Source organism: Nomascus leucogenys, chromosome 14 (genome assembly GCF_006542625.1).
Source record: "Nomascus leucogenys isolate Asia chromosome 14, Asia_NLE_v1, whole genome shotgun sequence".
In the NCBI taxonomy this organism is placed as follows: domain Eukaryota; kingdom Metazoa; phylum Chordata; class Mammalia; order Primates; family Hylobatidae; genus Nomascus; species Nomascus leucogenys.
This window is the reverse complement of record NC_044394.1, coordinates 1,430,742-1,444,137: the sequence shown is the minus strand read 5'-3', so window position 1 is coordinate 1,444,137 and position 13,396 is coordinate 1,430,742. Positions and strand designations below refer to the sequence as shown.

Genomic DNA, 13,396 nt, shown 5'->3' with positions numbered 1-13,396 from the left:
AATGAGTCCAGCAGCCAGATTTTAATGTGCATTCAGAATGTATCACTAAGAGCCTGCCTAGGCACTCAGCTAGTTACCAGGGATACAGAGATTAAAAAAGGGCTCCTACAACAGAGGAGCTCAAAGAGTGCTACATTGAAGTCATTAAAGTATAATGTCATGCTGTAATGGGGATGTAAAAAGGCCCTGGCAAACTCAAAGGAAGAAGTGATAAATTTTGCTTGAAGGGGTCGGGAGAAGCTTCACAGAGAAGGTGCCCTTTGAACTGGGCTGTAAAGAGAGGCAATGATGAACAATTTTAAGACCATCAGCTTTGGAGTTCAGTGACCTGAGTTTTGTAGTCTTGCTTTGATACACACTGTGTGATCTTGGGATGTTACTTGAGCCTTTTAAGGCACAGTTTAGACACCTCCATTTTAAAAATTAAGTGGGATTCCAGATGTAAGAACACTGAAAGTACTCAATGATTGATAAACAACAATGATAAAGCAGGAAATGAGGGCTAGTGTGAGCAAAAGCCCCGAGGCATGTCAGGGCAGTGTGTGCTGGAGAAGCTGCATGAAGATTTCATCTAGCATTTTATCTGTGATCTATTAATAATGACTGTATAGACAATAGGGTTGAGCTGTAGTATGGGTCTCCCTCCTGGATCTGTAGGGAAAAAAACACTAGGATTGATTAGGGATGTCTGCTAAAGGCACTGTAATGCCAGGCTCCCAAGTTGCAGATTCTGAACTAGAGTACAAGAAATATAATGAAAGCAGGACAGAAAGTCACAATTTGAGCATAACTGGGTACTGCCAGTCTGAATTAGAGAATATTCAAAATTAGATGAATTCTTCCTCTTAAGTTATTTTAGGGTTTGTAATTATTTTATCTGTTGACTTAGTTGCTCATTTTTTTGTTTGCTGTTATTTCTTTTTCTCCCCCATATTCTGTCGTATTCCAGCACCTATCACAACACTGCCTCAGAGTAGAAATATTTGTTAAATGAATAATTGATAAAATGTAGATGTTTACTAGGCTAAAATATTTACATTGTATTATTCTTTAGTGACACTTGTTTCTTCAGTATCTGGTAAGGGTGCTTTGTAACTTATACATGAACCACAATTTTAGAGTAAATGAGTGCTTCCAAAATCCTTAAGGGAAACATATAGTAATTTGATCACTTAGTGTATGAATTTTCCTAGACCTACACCAGACCACAGGTATCAGGTGCACCAAAGAATTTGCATTTTAAAAGTTCCCAGGAGAGTCTGACGACTAGGTTTGTGAAGCACTTCTACAATGGTACATTATTATGTGTTCCCAGTGAAGAAAGCAATGAGTGAAGAACGCATGTAAGCAGGGTTGCAAATCACAATGAACTGGGAAGCCTTGTCAAAATATTTTCCTCTCAGTCCTTCCCAAAACCAACTGAATTAGAGTCTCAGCATATAGGATCCAGGTCTGTACATTTGTAAAACTTTCCCCAGGAGATTTTGGTTAGCGACCACTATGCCAATTTTAGGTGAAACTCAGCCTGAATTATCCCAGTTTTCTAAACAAACGGGACTTAATCAACAAAATCACACTTCATAAAAAGGGGGGAAGGAGCACACATTGGTAATTGTCCCCTGGAAATGGCAAGGCTGGGATGCTATCTAGACTGATGAGGCTTGGAGAACAGCTTCCCAAGTAGGGCGGTCACACACACACATCCACCGCTCTAACACAGGCTTAAGCACTGGCCTCAGCATAGGTATAATTATTCCTTGCCCTGGGTAGATGCGTTCATCGCATCACATTTCTTTCCAAGCCCGTCAATGTCAGGGGTCTATAGATGAACTGGTATGGGTTTACTTGCAAGAGACCAGAATTTCAGAGTCCCCAAAACAATGTTATATGCAAAGTAGTGCGATAAGCAGTTGACCTTTGAGATCTCATTTACGGATTTCAGCGAGCAAGAAGAGTTTGGCATCTTCTATGTAGCATAAGGGAAGACACCTATGGCCAATGGGTGGAAGCTACAGAAAGACGGAATTCAGCTACATATGTGTTCCAACGACGAAAACGATACACTGATGGAATGAGTTTGCCTCTGAGAATTGTGACTTCCTATTACTGGAATTCTTTTCTTTATTTATTTATTTAGAGAGAAAGGGTCTTACTCTGTTACCCAGGCTGAAGTACAGTGGCAGCACCATGACAGTTCACTGTAACCTCTAACTCCTGGGCTCAAGCAGTTCTTTTGTCTTGGCCCCCCAAAGTGCTAGGATTATAGGTGTGATCCCCTGCACCCAGCCCCATTACTGGAGTGATTAAGCACTGAACAGAATTTGGTGACTCCATAAAAGTGACTCACATTCGAATGAGCAGGGAAAACTGTCAGTTTTAATGTATCTTCTGATGCTTAAATTCTATACAATCCGTAAATTTTTTTTTTTTTTTTGAGATGGAGTCTCGCTGTGTCTCCCAGGCTGAAGCGCAGTGCCATGATCTCAGTTCACTGCAACCTCCACCTCCTGGGTTCAAGCGATTCTCCTGCCTCAGCCTCTCTAGTAGCTGGGAGTACAGGTGCACCACCAAGCCTGGCTAATTTTTCTATTTTTTAATAGAGATGGGGTTTCACTAAGTTGGCCAGGCTGGTCTTGAACTCCTGACCTCAAGTGATCCTCCCACCTCAGCCTCCCAAAGTGCTGAGATTACAGGCGTGAGCCACCATGCCAATCCATGATTTTCTTATAGAAATTTCCTTCAATTGTATTCTACTGAGGAGTATCCTCAGTAAAAGTCAATATATCTTACCCTGAAGGTTAACTTTTTTAAAAATGAATTTCAACTTTTATTATAAAGTATACACATGCAGGTTTGTTATGTGGGTAGATTGCGTGAATCTGGTTAACTTAATTTTTATTTTGTGCTACCTTCAAAGCCACCTTTGGCTTCTATTTTTGGCTATCCTTTGAGAGGACCCAAGTAGACACTTCTAGCAACAAAGCATGTGTTTATTTTGTTGACAGTGAATAATCACATTGCCATGTGCCCTATCTATCACTGCTGATCATGATAAGTCAATTAATGCCAGGCATTTTCCTTGGCACAGTGCAACAGTCGTTATCTGAAGAGCTATAGATTAATTGCAGTCTTGTCTAGTGAGGTTATTGTAATTGATGGTAATCATTTGCTTTGTTTTATAAAGCTGCATAGATGTATGACACAGTCAGCAACTGCATTTTTATAAAAATTACTCATGTCCTACACAGAGAACTCCTGGATTCCTTGTTGGGGGTTGGTGATAAATGAGCACATTCAGGGATTCAAATGTCTCAATTTCTTTAAGAAGGAAAAATTAACTGTTTTTAATAAGTAAGACCCTTAGCTTGCTAATCATGTCTAAATGGTTAGATTAATGTCCAGTATAAAGCAGGATATTTATGAAAAGAAGAAAATACATTAGCCAGGGAAAAAATAATATTTGAAAAGAATCATGCCTTAGATTCCGTTGCAGTAGTGAGGCTAGACAAGAAGAATCTTCCTGATTTGGGATACATTAGACAAGTTCATTTAAAAATCGTTCCTTAAGTTCTTCTTTTCAAGGGGGCAGAAGAGTACACTGAGAATTGTACCAGCCACTTCATGCAAGATCTATAGCCAGTTCCTCCTGTTAATTTCATCCACTCTTCACATGCTCTTGTGTTTTTGCCATGTGATGGGCTCTGAGCTAGGCATGGGCCAGAGTGCAGCTTCTGCCCACAGATGTGTAAAGTCTATTGAGGGATATGTATATTGATAAAACCACATAATGTGGATTATATTTGAAGCTTATTCCAGAAGGGGATTATGAAATAGCTCTCGCTAGATAGCATTAAGGAAAGAATGGGTGAGCAGCTGTGTAACCTGACCCACTTGCTGCTCCCTCTGAAAGCAAGGTAGAAACACCTTGACCTTGCTAGATCTCAGCCTCTGGAATCTCTGATCCTGCTCAAAACACATCTGAGAGAGGGAAAAGTCCATAGCTGTTGCTGTGGTGATATAGATAGGATGTGTTTAATTAAAAGGGGAGAATTAAAGTCATATGTAAAATATGGGGCTTTCTCTCTTGCTTTCTCTCTCTCTCTCAGTGGCTCTGAATCAGAAAAGAGAAAACAATTATCTCAGAACCAACAACTGAAACCAAACAACAGAAAATGCAGGCCTTGTCCTCTTCCAGGAATCAATTATTTGCATCCTTAAGAGGCTGGTTTCACTAAAGCAACACAAATTTGTAGGAATAAGCAACTAACATCAAATTGTCCTGAAGTGTGCTAGGGTATGAAAAGTGCTGAGGAGAACATCCTTGAGAGCCAGGGCCCCATTAGGCAATGAATGGCTTGTGAGGAGTGCTCATGCAGTGTAATTAGCACTTTGCTGCTCTGCCACGACCTCCTGGTAGAGATGCTCCATTGACACAATTGGAGATTGAGGGGGAATGAGGACTGGGATGTTTAAGGACAGGTACATGGACAATACATATGGAAGTGCTACTTATATGCCATGGTAAAGCTGCTCCCTCTACTCTCAATGCCAGCCCCATCTCCCTTCCCCCATCTACCACGGTTCCCCATCATAGCTTCCCAAGCCCCTTTCTCTCCTCCCAGACAGGAAGGTGCTGCCTCCTTTTGACTTCCAGAGGATCCTGTGTATTCATCTGTTATAGGGGTTTACAAACCATACCCTGTGGACCAACTCCAGCCTAGGAGCTAAGAATGGTTTACATTTTTAAAGGATGCTATTAAAAAGACAGAAACTGACTGACCATATGCAGCTTGCAGAAGCCAAAATATTTACTACCTGGCCTTTTTAGCTGACCTCAATCTATTATATTGCCCATCACTGTGGGTTTTGTGACTGTTTAATCCCACTTCTATTGGAACCATAGTCCTTTGTTGATGGGAATTTTATATTGATCATTGCTGTGTTCCCAGCACCTCATACATTGTCTAGACGTGAGGATAGTCAATAAATATTTACTGAATGAGGGAATAAATGACCTTGGTAAACCTCTTAAGGACAAGACCTATTCACCTTTGCGTGCCACCTAGCACAGTGCCTGACATACAGTCAGTGCTTAAGTGGTGTTTGTGGAATGAGTCATTGAACCACTGAAGCAACAACTCAGTCAACCATTTGTGTCCCAGGAACAAAAATCTTATAGGCATTTTTTTCCCTGAAATTCTGAAGTATGTTGCATCCATTCACTATACAGGAAATATACAGCCCCATTTAACTTGAAGATGGAGCGTTTATATGACGGCTACCCAAAGCATTAAATTCCATTAGAAACTGTAAAAGAGGAAGAGTGGTTCAGTTTGCAGTTACTACTAAGACGTGTCTGGAATTTCTCTGGGAAAGAAATATGCTTTGAGAAGTTCAAAATGTATTTAGAAGACACCCCACCTAGCCCTATCCCAAATGTGGTAAAGGACACAACAGGATTGAACAATTAAGTGCTACCCTGGAGGGATTTAAGAGCCACTGGAAGGACAAGGCACAGACTTGAATTAACTACTGTGCAGCACAATCTAGAAGTCACCCAGTCATGCCCATAGGTGGCTGCAGAATCTCACTGCCAACACTTGGCCACTGTTCACGTGCTTTGTGGTTAACCTTCATTCATTCATCCAGTTAACAAATATTGATTGTCTATTATGTGCTACAGTGAGTAAAACAAATAAAAATGTCTACCTGTAAGGTGCTTATAGTCTAGCAGGGGGAGACAGATAATAAATAATAAACATAAAAAATGAGTAAATTTACATGTAAATTTAGAAGATGATAAATGCTACGGAGACAGAACTAGAGCAAAACAAGAGAGCTCAGAGAATGAGGAGTGGAAGGAGTGAGCTACAAGTTTAAATAGTGTGGCCAGTATAGGCCTCAGTGAGAAGATGACATTTGTGAAGTTGCCAGGCAGATGGCTGGGGAAGGACATTCCAGGCAGAGGCAATCGCCAGTACCATGGTTTTGAAGTGGGAGGGAGCTGTGAGCGTGCAAGAAAGGGCGGAAGCAGCATGAGCGCATTTGTGAGTGATGGGGAAGGAGGTCAGAGAGGTCAGAGCAGGGCCAGAGGCTGCTGCAGACCACGTGGGTCCTCTCTATGTGCACTTCGTATGGACTTTGGTTTTTACTCTGAATAGATTCCAAAGCACAGGGACAGAAATTCTCCCATTTGATCATGAACCTCAAGGAGGTTGCTCTCGATGTTACCACCTTCTTGCGGAAACAAAGGCCCAAGACCATCCAGGCAATGAATAACCAAGATTGGACTTAGTTCAGGTCTTCTGATTCATAACACTGCCTAAGATAGCCCACAGTTTATCCATAAACCCAATACGAATGATTACTCATCTGCTCTGGGCCCTAGCTTGGTAGGGAAATTCGAAGACTGATAGGCCATAGTGCCTACCTGTAAGGGGCCTACAGTATAGTAGAGGATCCTGTCTTTCCAGTCAGACTGTTAACTCCCTACGGTCACAGAGTATGTTGTAGTTTTTAAATATCTCCCCATACACATAATGGGCACTGGGTACATATTGCTGAGTAGAGATTAAATGAGTAAATGAAGGTAATTTAAGAATGTAGCTTTCAAAGTACCTAAATTATACCCAATATATCATGAATTAAATTGTGTAGTCATAATGGCAAACCTAATAAAGTTGTCAATATTAACAGAGGTTCTAGAATTTTTTATGTTGAATTATTCACTAATACAAGGTAAGTAAATTTGGAGTACCTGGGAGAAATAATGGAACAATCGAGAGCCTGTGTACCAGAAAAATTCATTTAGATTCCTCATTTCAGCCCTGGAATTACTCCTAGGATCAGACTAAGGAGCTTTGCCAATGCTAGACATCAAATTTCTAGATTCTAAGAACCAGTCCCACCAGAGTGAGCAAACTGGCCTTCGAGAAGCAAAGCAAACAGAGGCAGAAGCTCAGATGGTGGTAGGGCACATTACAGCAATACCAGCAAGCAGGTGATGACTCTGATCTAAGGAGAGGAAGTTCTCCCTCTGCACATTTTTATAATTACTTCTGGGAAAGCACAGCCCAATCAAGTCAGCAGTTCCTGAACTGCCAGGATTGGATAGTTACTAGTGCAGCCTAAGAGAGAGGGCATCGCATTAGAAGACAGCCTCCTGCGGTCAACTCATTATCCCATTGACTCCAGCCTAACCTGCATCATGACTCTGACCTGGACCCCCAGGATGGCATATGACAGCCACCATCCTCCTCCACTTGACTCTGATCTCCCTGCTGATGCTTCATGGGAAGGAAGGAGGAAGGTGTTACATTACAAAAGACAATATTAAAGACAGGCATTAACTGGAATTTGATCAGGGTTCTGCCTCAGAGCTGTCACCATGGAGACCATGGCTATTATCATTTTACAAGTGTTGAATGAGGCCTTCGTTTATTTAGTAACCAATGACACTGCAGTTACAGGCATGAGTACCGCTCACAACACTTCCATGAATTAGCTGTGTTTTTTTAACTCATTTCCAATGCCACAGGAATAAAATCAATTGGAAAAAGAGGTGTTAAATAAGAATGACCTATATTCATTGGGACTCTGATACTATCAATGGCCAATGAAAATTTGTAAGTTTCCATGAAAGGTCACATCTCTCACTTCCAGAGATAGACCTGGACTTGGAAAGGACAAGTCTACTCAAGTGTCCATCTAAAGTGACAGTGTCAGAGGAGGAACTTTTGAGGCCATCTCTTCCAGCGTACCCCCTGTGTGTACAAAGGAAAAATCAAATGCCAGAAAGGGCAAGAGACCTGCCCAAGGTCACGGAGATTTAGCGGCAGAATTAGGACCAGAACCCAAGTTTCCTGACTCTTAATTGGGGATTTTTAATTTTTTAAATAAAATTTAAAATTCTGTCAAATCCCAAGATTCAAAAAACCTTTTTAGGTCACCTGGTTTAGTCACCTCATAGAGTAAATAGAGCCTGAGAATCAGATTTCCTGCATTTGTGAGCACAGCCCCATCACAAGGGCATTTATAGAGTCAGCCTCAAAACAGCAAAGACATTGGCAGATTATTTTACAAAACATAAGCCATGATGAGCATCCACGAGGAAATGGACCTAGAAATCACCAAATCACCCCTGAGAAAAGACCACCAATGTGAGAGCGAGCCATAATAGTGCCTGATTGAGATAAATGTGAGAATTAAAGATTGGAAGACTAAAATATAGTGTCTTAAATGTTCTTCCTTGCTCTCAATATGAAAAGGCAATCATACTATTGCATTAAGAACCCAAGAACAGAAGCAATGCTTTTGTGCAGTTTGAATCTCCCCCGCCCACATTCCCCAATAACCCTCCAGAACAGTTCAGTAATATTAAATATAAGTAATCTAGATAATATTGCTAAATTAAATCTTTCGATGTCTAGCTGCTCCACGGATGTGCTGCTCTATAGTTCAAAATAAGGCCATTTAAAACCCCCGGATTCATTTGCACTGACGTATCGATAAATTTTTGCTGAAACAAAGCTAATCATTTCAATGGTGCCAACTTAATTGCTCGCCAGTTGACAGATAATAAACAGACCTGAGGATTAAAATATGAACTAATTACTGTACTCAATTCCATTTACTTGATTTCATGTTCCATTAATTTTTTGCATCATTTCTGGTGGAAGCCTTAGATTTATGGTTGCCCCAAATGAATTATGCCACTTAGTTGCCTGTGCCATGCTCGTGTTCAGAATTGGTTGGAAAGGGCAGAATTCTGGGCAGTAAATATTTAGCCGAAGCAGCCTGGGATATAGTAAGTGAAGGTAATTATCCATTCCCGAATACCAGCCAGAGTCAGCCTCTATAAATCTGTCCCCATCTCCACCGTAAAAGGGCAACAGTAGGGCTACTCTCATGATTATTCATTGGATCTGCTGGTGAGAGGCAGACTCCAAGAGCAATGGTTGGCTTGGCCTGGAAGGGGGGCTCTAGGGAAGCAGGGACAAACATACTAAGGGGAAAGACAATGACCTAAGAGTTGGACACTTGGGCCACCAGACAGAGGGCAACATTTTGACTTAGAAGATCTGACTTCAACACTCCTCTCTGCCACTTACTAGCTGTGTGATCTTGGAAAAGGCAGAATTCAGTAAACTTCTTTGCCTTTTTGAGTCTTTTAAACTGGGACATGGAGCTAATCATGCTGGTTCTATATATATATTATAGGGTAATTGTGCAATGCAAAGAAAACTCTTCTGTGATAGGGCTTTTTAAGCCATAAAGTGCTGTACAAGTCAGTTATTGGCTAGACAATAACTGAGTTCTAAGGTTCACCTTAGAACTCATCTAGTCCAAACCGAAGATAAGATACATTAGCATAATCACGGTGAACTAAAATGACTTCTACCATCAGCGGTAATTTATTGAGCATGTGCTGTGTCTCAGGCATTGTACTTAGGGCCTCATCACACCCATCCTCACAATAAGCTTTTGAGCCAGCACTTATTAGCACCATTTTATATTCAAGGAACAGAAACCTGAAGAGGTTAAAGAACCTACTTTCAGTTGCATAGTTGGTCCGGGGAAGAGAACCCAGGTCTCTGACTCCAGCTATGCACTGAGTGACCTTAGATAGTTACCTTACCTCTCTGGCTCTGCCACTAAGTAGCTGCTTGATCCTGGGTGAGTCCATTCTTCTAATCATAAGTGCCTGATTGTGTTACCTGAGATGATCTTCCAGTTCCTCTCAATTCTGCATCAGCCTTAAGAACAGTCTGCACTGTTTCTAGCTGTAAAGTGAGACAGGAGCCTATTTCTCCAAGTAGTACAGCAGCAGTGTGAAATGTGACACAGCATCATTCTGTGTTCCTGCGGAGGACCTTCATTCCTTCATTCACCTTCCCCTCCCAGATGGACAGCTACTGGGAAGTTACATACAGATATACAGTTACATTTTTTCTCTCTTCTTTATAATAAGCAAGGCATTGTATGTATGTAAATTTGTGTATAAACACATCTATTTGCCTCTGCAAAGCACAAGAAACCGTATTCCTTAGTCTCAGAGGTAGATTGGGTGAATTTATCATCTTGCTTTGGATCTATTTGCTGAGCTAGAAATTTCTGGACTCAGCCTTGGAAATGAATCCTGCAGGAGCTATTTGGCAAAATGAGCTTAGCCAGGAGGTTTTAAATCACACTCCCAGCCAGGAAAAAGGGGAAGGCCCAGGGGCCACCAGATATCTGCATCAGGACTTAGCATCCTGGCACCAGTTTTTCAAATCAAATAATTGTGTCTGCTTTGGGAAAGACTAATTGTGTGTGGACTCAAATGGCCACCCCAGAACAGCTGCTATTTCTGTAAAGTCCTCTGTGGGGGTCAAGCATTTCCTACCTGTTGCAGCTGCCTCTCTAGGGCTAATGTGTTCCCATGACCCAGGTCAAGGGCCATGACCTACTTGCATGAGCAGCTGTTCATTGTGGAAGTGAAAATTGATGGAATTATTCATTCCTGTGTTTGAATCCTGGCTCTATCAGCTGTGACCCTAGGGAATTTATTCAACCTCCTTGTGCCTCAATTTCCTCATTAATGAGACAAATATGAGTGATGTCCATTCTACAGGGTGGTTTACTCCAGCTTTGTTGAGGTCTAGTTTGCATACAAAAAAAATCAAGAATTTAAACTGTACAATATGATGCTTTTTCACAAATACATAGTTGTGTAACCATGACCAAAATGGTCTAGAACACTTCCATCAACCCAAAGTTTCTGTGTTCTTCTGTAGTCCTTCTCTCCTACCCTAGCCCCTGGCAATCACTGATCTACAATCACTAGAGTTTTGCCTTTCCTGAATTTCAATCTGTGGACTTATACGGTATATAGTCTTTTTTTTTTTTACTTTGTTTTTTAAGTTATACAGTAGAATTAACTTTTTTATTTTGGCATAAAGTTCTCTGAAGTTTAACAGGTATATAGATTTGGATGACCATCAGCACAATCAGGAGACAGAACAGTTTCACTTCATAGAGTAGTTTTATGGATTAAGGGGATCAATGTATAAAAAGTGCTCAGAATAGTTCTTTGCACAGAATGAGTGCTCAAAAATGGTTGCTTTTATTAGCAATGACATGCTTCTTCAAGCTGCATCATCTGTGGTTCACATTTTTTAAAATAATTTCAACTTTTATTTTAGACTCGGAGTGGGGGGTACATGTTCAGGTTTGTTGCTTGGGTATATCTCGTGATGCTGAGGTTTGGGATACAGATGATCCCATCACCCAGGTACTGAGCATAGTACCCATCAGTCAGTTCTTCAACTCTTGCTTCCCTCTCTCCCTGCCCCTCCAGTAGTCCTCAGTGTCTGTTGGTGCCATTGAGTACCCAACGTTTAGCTCCCACTTATGAGTGAGAACATGCAGTATTTGATTTTCTGTTCCTACATTAATTCACTTAGGATAATGGCCTCCAGCTGCATCCATGTTACTGCAAAAGACATGATTCTGTTCTTTTTTATGGCTGTGTAATATTCCACATTGCATATATACAGGGTCAGCATTTCTATCCTCCATCCATATCTAACAAGAATCCAGAGTAGCGCCCATGCAGAAAGTGAAATTCTTAAAAATTACATGAGTAGTTGTGAGCTGGTTCCTGATATCTTTATTCTAAGAAGATGGGTCAAGGGCCCTTCTGATGCTGTTTTCTTATCAGTGTCAAGGCGTCCTGCTGTAGGGCTGCCAGGAGAAAAAGGCTCCTCCTTCCTTCCCTTTTGCCTTCTGCCATGGGATGACACAGCATTCCTCCCCTCCAGAGGAGGCAGCCTCCACCAGAGAACTGAGCCTGCTGGTGTGCTGATCTTGGACTCCCCTGCCTCCAGAACGGTGAAAAATAAATTTATAAATTACCCCATCTCAGATATTCTGATAAATGGACTAAGACAGTCACTCAGGCCTGCAGAAGACAGTCAAGCCCCTACTAACCGCACTTAATTGTGGAGAAAACCCATCAGCTTGAGGTCCTGCAAGGAAGCGCCCTCCCCTTCCTGGCCTCCAGGTGGTGCCCTTCCCTGCCCCCAGATGGCAGTTTATTCTTGCAAAGAAGACCCGCAAATAGAGTATTCCTCGTTCCTTGTGAGTTTGAAGCAAAGCCCTGAGCTGTCTAAATAGGATGATCGCCTGCCCTGCCTTGCCTGAACAGTCCAGTTTGACACCAGTTAAGTCCTGGTATAACTGTAATATCATAGTACATCCTTTCACCTTCAGAAGTGCTCCAGTTTGCACGATGAATCATATGCTCACCCTAGGGTTAGGTGACTTTTGGCAAGCCACTTAATCTCTCTAGATTTCTTTTCCTTCCTCCAGAAATGAAAGGACTAGAGTAGCTCTTCCAGCACCAAGAGGCTTATGGAAGTAAAATCTTCTTGCACAAGTTTGTCATCACGTATAAACCATTGATTAAGGAGTCATGGTGCTATCTTGAGAGTCAGAAATATTGATGTGTAATAAATTATTTGTGTTACATTGGCGCCCCCCCACCAAAGATTGAGTAGACACTTTGTAACCACCCTCATACCTCCTTTAAGGTAAAATCTTGGGAAATTAAGTCATTTGATGAAAAAGTAAAGCTCAGATTGTCCTGCTCACTTGGATGTGTGACCTTTTCTTGTTATGATGCTTGAAATATTGAACCTCCTGCTCCTGCCACTACCGTACTAGTAGCTTGCATACACACACACCCTGTCACACCTCAGTCATTGTGCACCTCCCAGGTAAAACACCCCTGCGGTTAATAAGGTATTTTACTAGAAACTCTAGGTTCCCCTTGAACCATTTTGCTTTGTATAATTAATTACAAGTTAAATGATTTCTCTGCATTGAGCACCCCTAGGAAGCAACCCCAGGAATTATCAGCATCATCCACTTAGGCTTTGTTTCAATTCTGGTCTTTAGAGAGCCGAAACAGCAAGAAGATTCTGTCACCTCCAACTCCTCCGTGAATCCTATTGGTGTTGGCATTTAGCCTCCTTTGCCATCAAACAAAAGGGAGAGTGTTTCTGCTCCAAAAAGCACTTGCAAGCTTTGCTTTTAAAACCTCAGGGGCATTCAAACACTCAATCCTACAAAGCTCTAGTGCAGCTTCTGGAGTATTCATTTAGCTTGATTTACATTATTTTAATTTTCTTAGGGGTGTCTTTACTAGCTGGAGGGTGATACTTCCCCCTTAATTAAAGAACAAGTTGATTCCAAAGCACTCAAAACAAGCCCCTTTCAAACCCTGTCTTGCTTGTCACTTTCTCCTGCTGTTCCCTGTCTTCTGAGTGCTTTTCAGCTTCCCAGCCTCCCTGCCTTCTCAAACTGGAAATAAGACGGGAACCACAGTGAGGCGAAGTGTGGCTTTCAACGGAAC

At 41.6% G+C, this 13,396-nt stretch overlaps 1 protein-coding gene across 3 annotated transcripts in view; it reads left to right on the top strand.

The window, feature by feature from the left end:
• The window catches only part of CA10 (carbonic anhydrase 10), a 520,530-nt gene that overhangs the window by 413,171 nt on the left and 93,963 nt on the right, over positions 1 to 13,396 (top strand). The window lies entirely within an intron of this gene.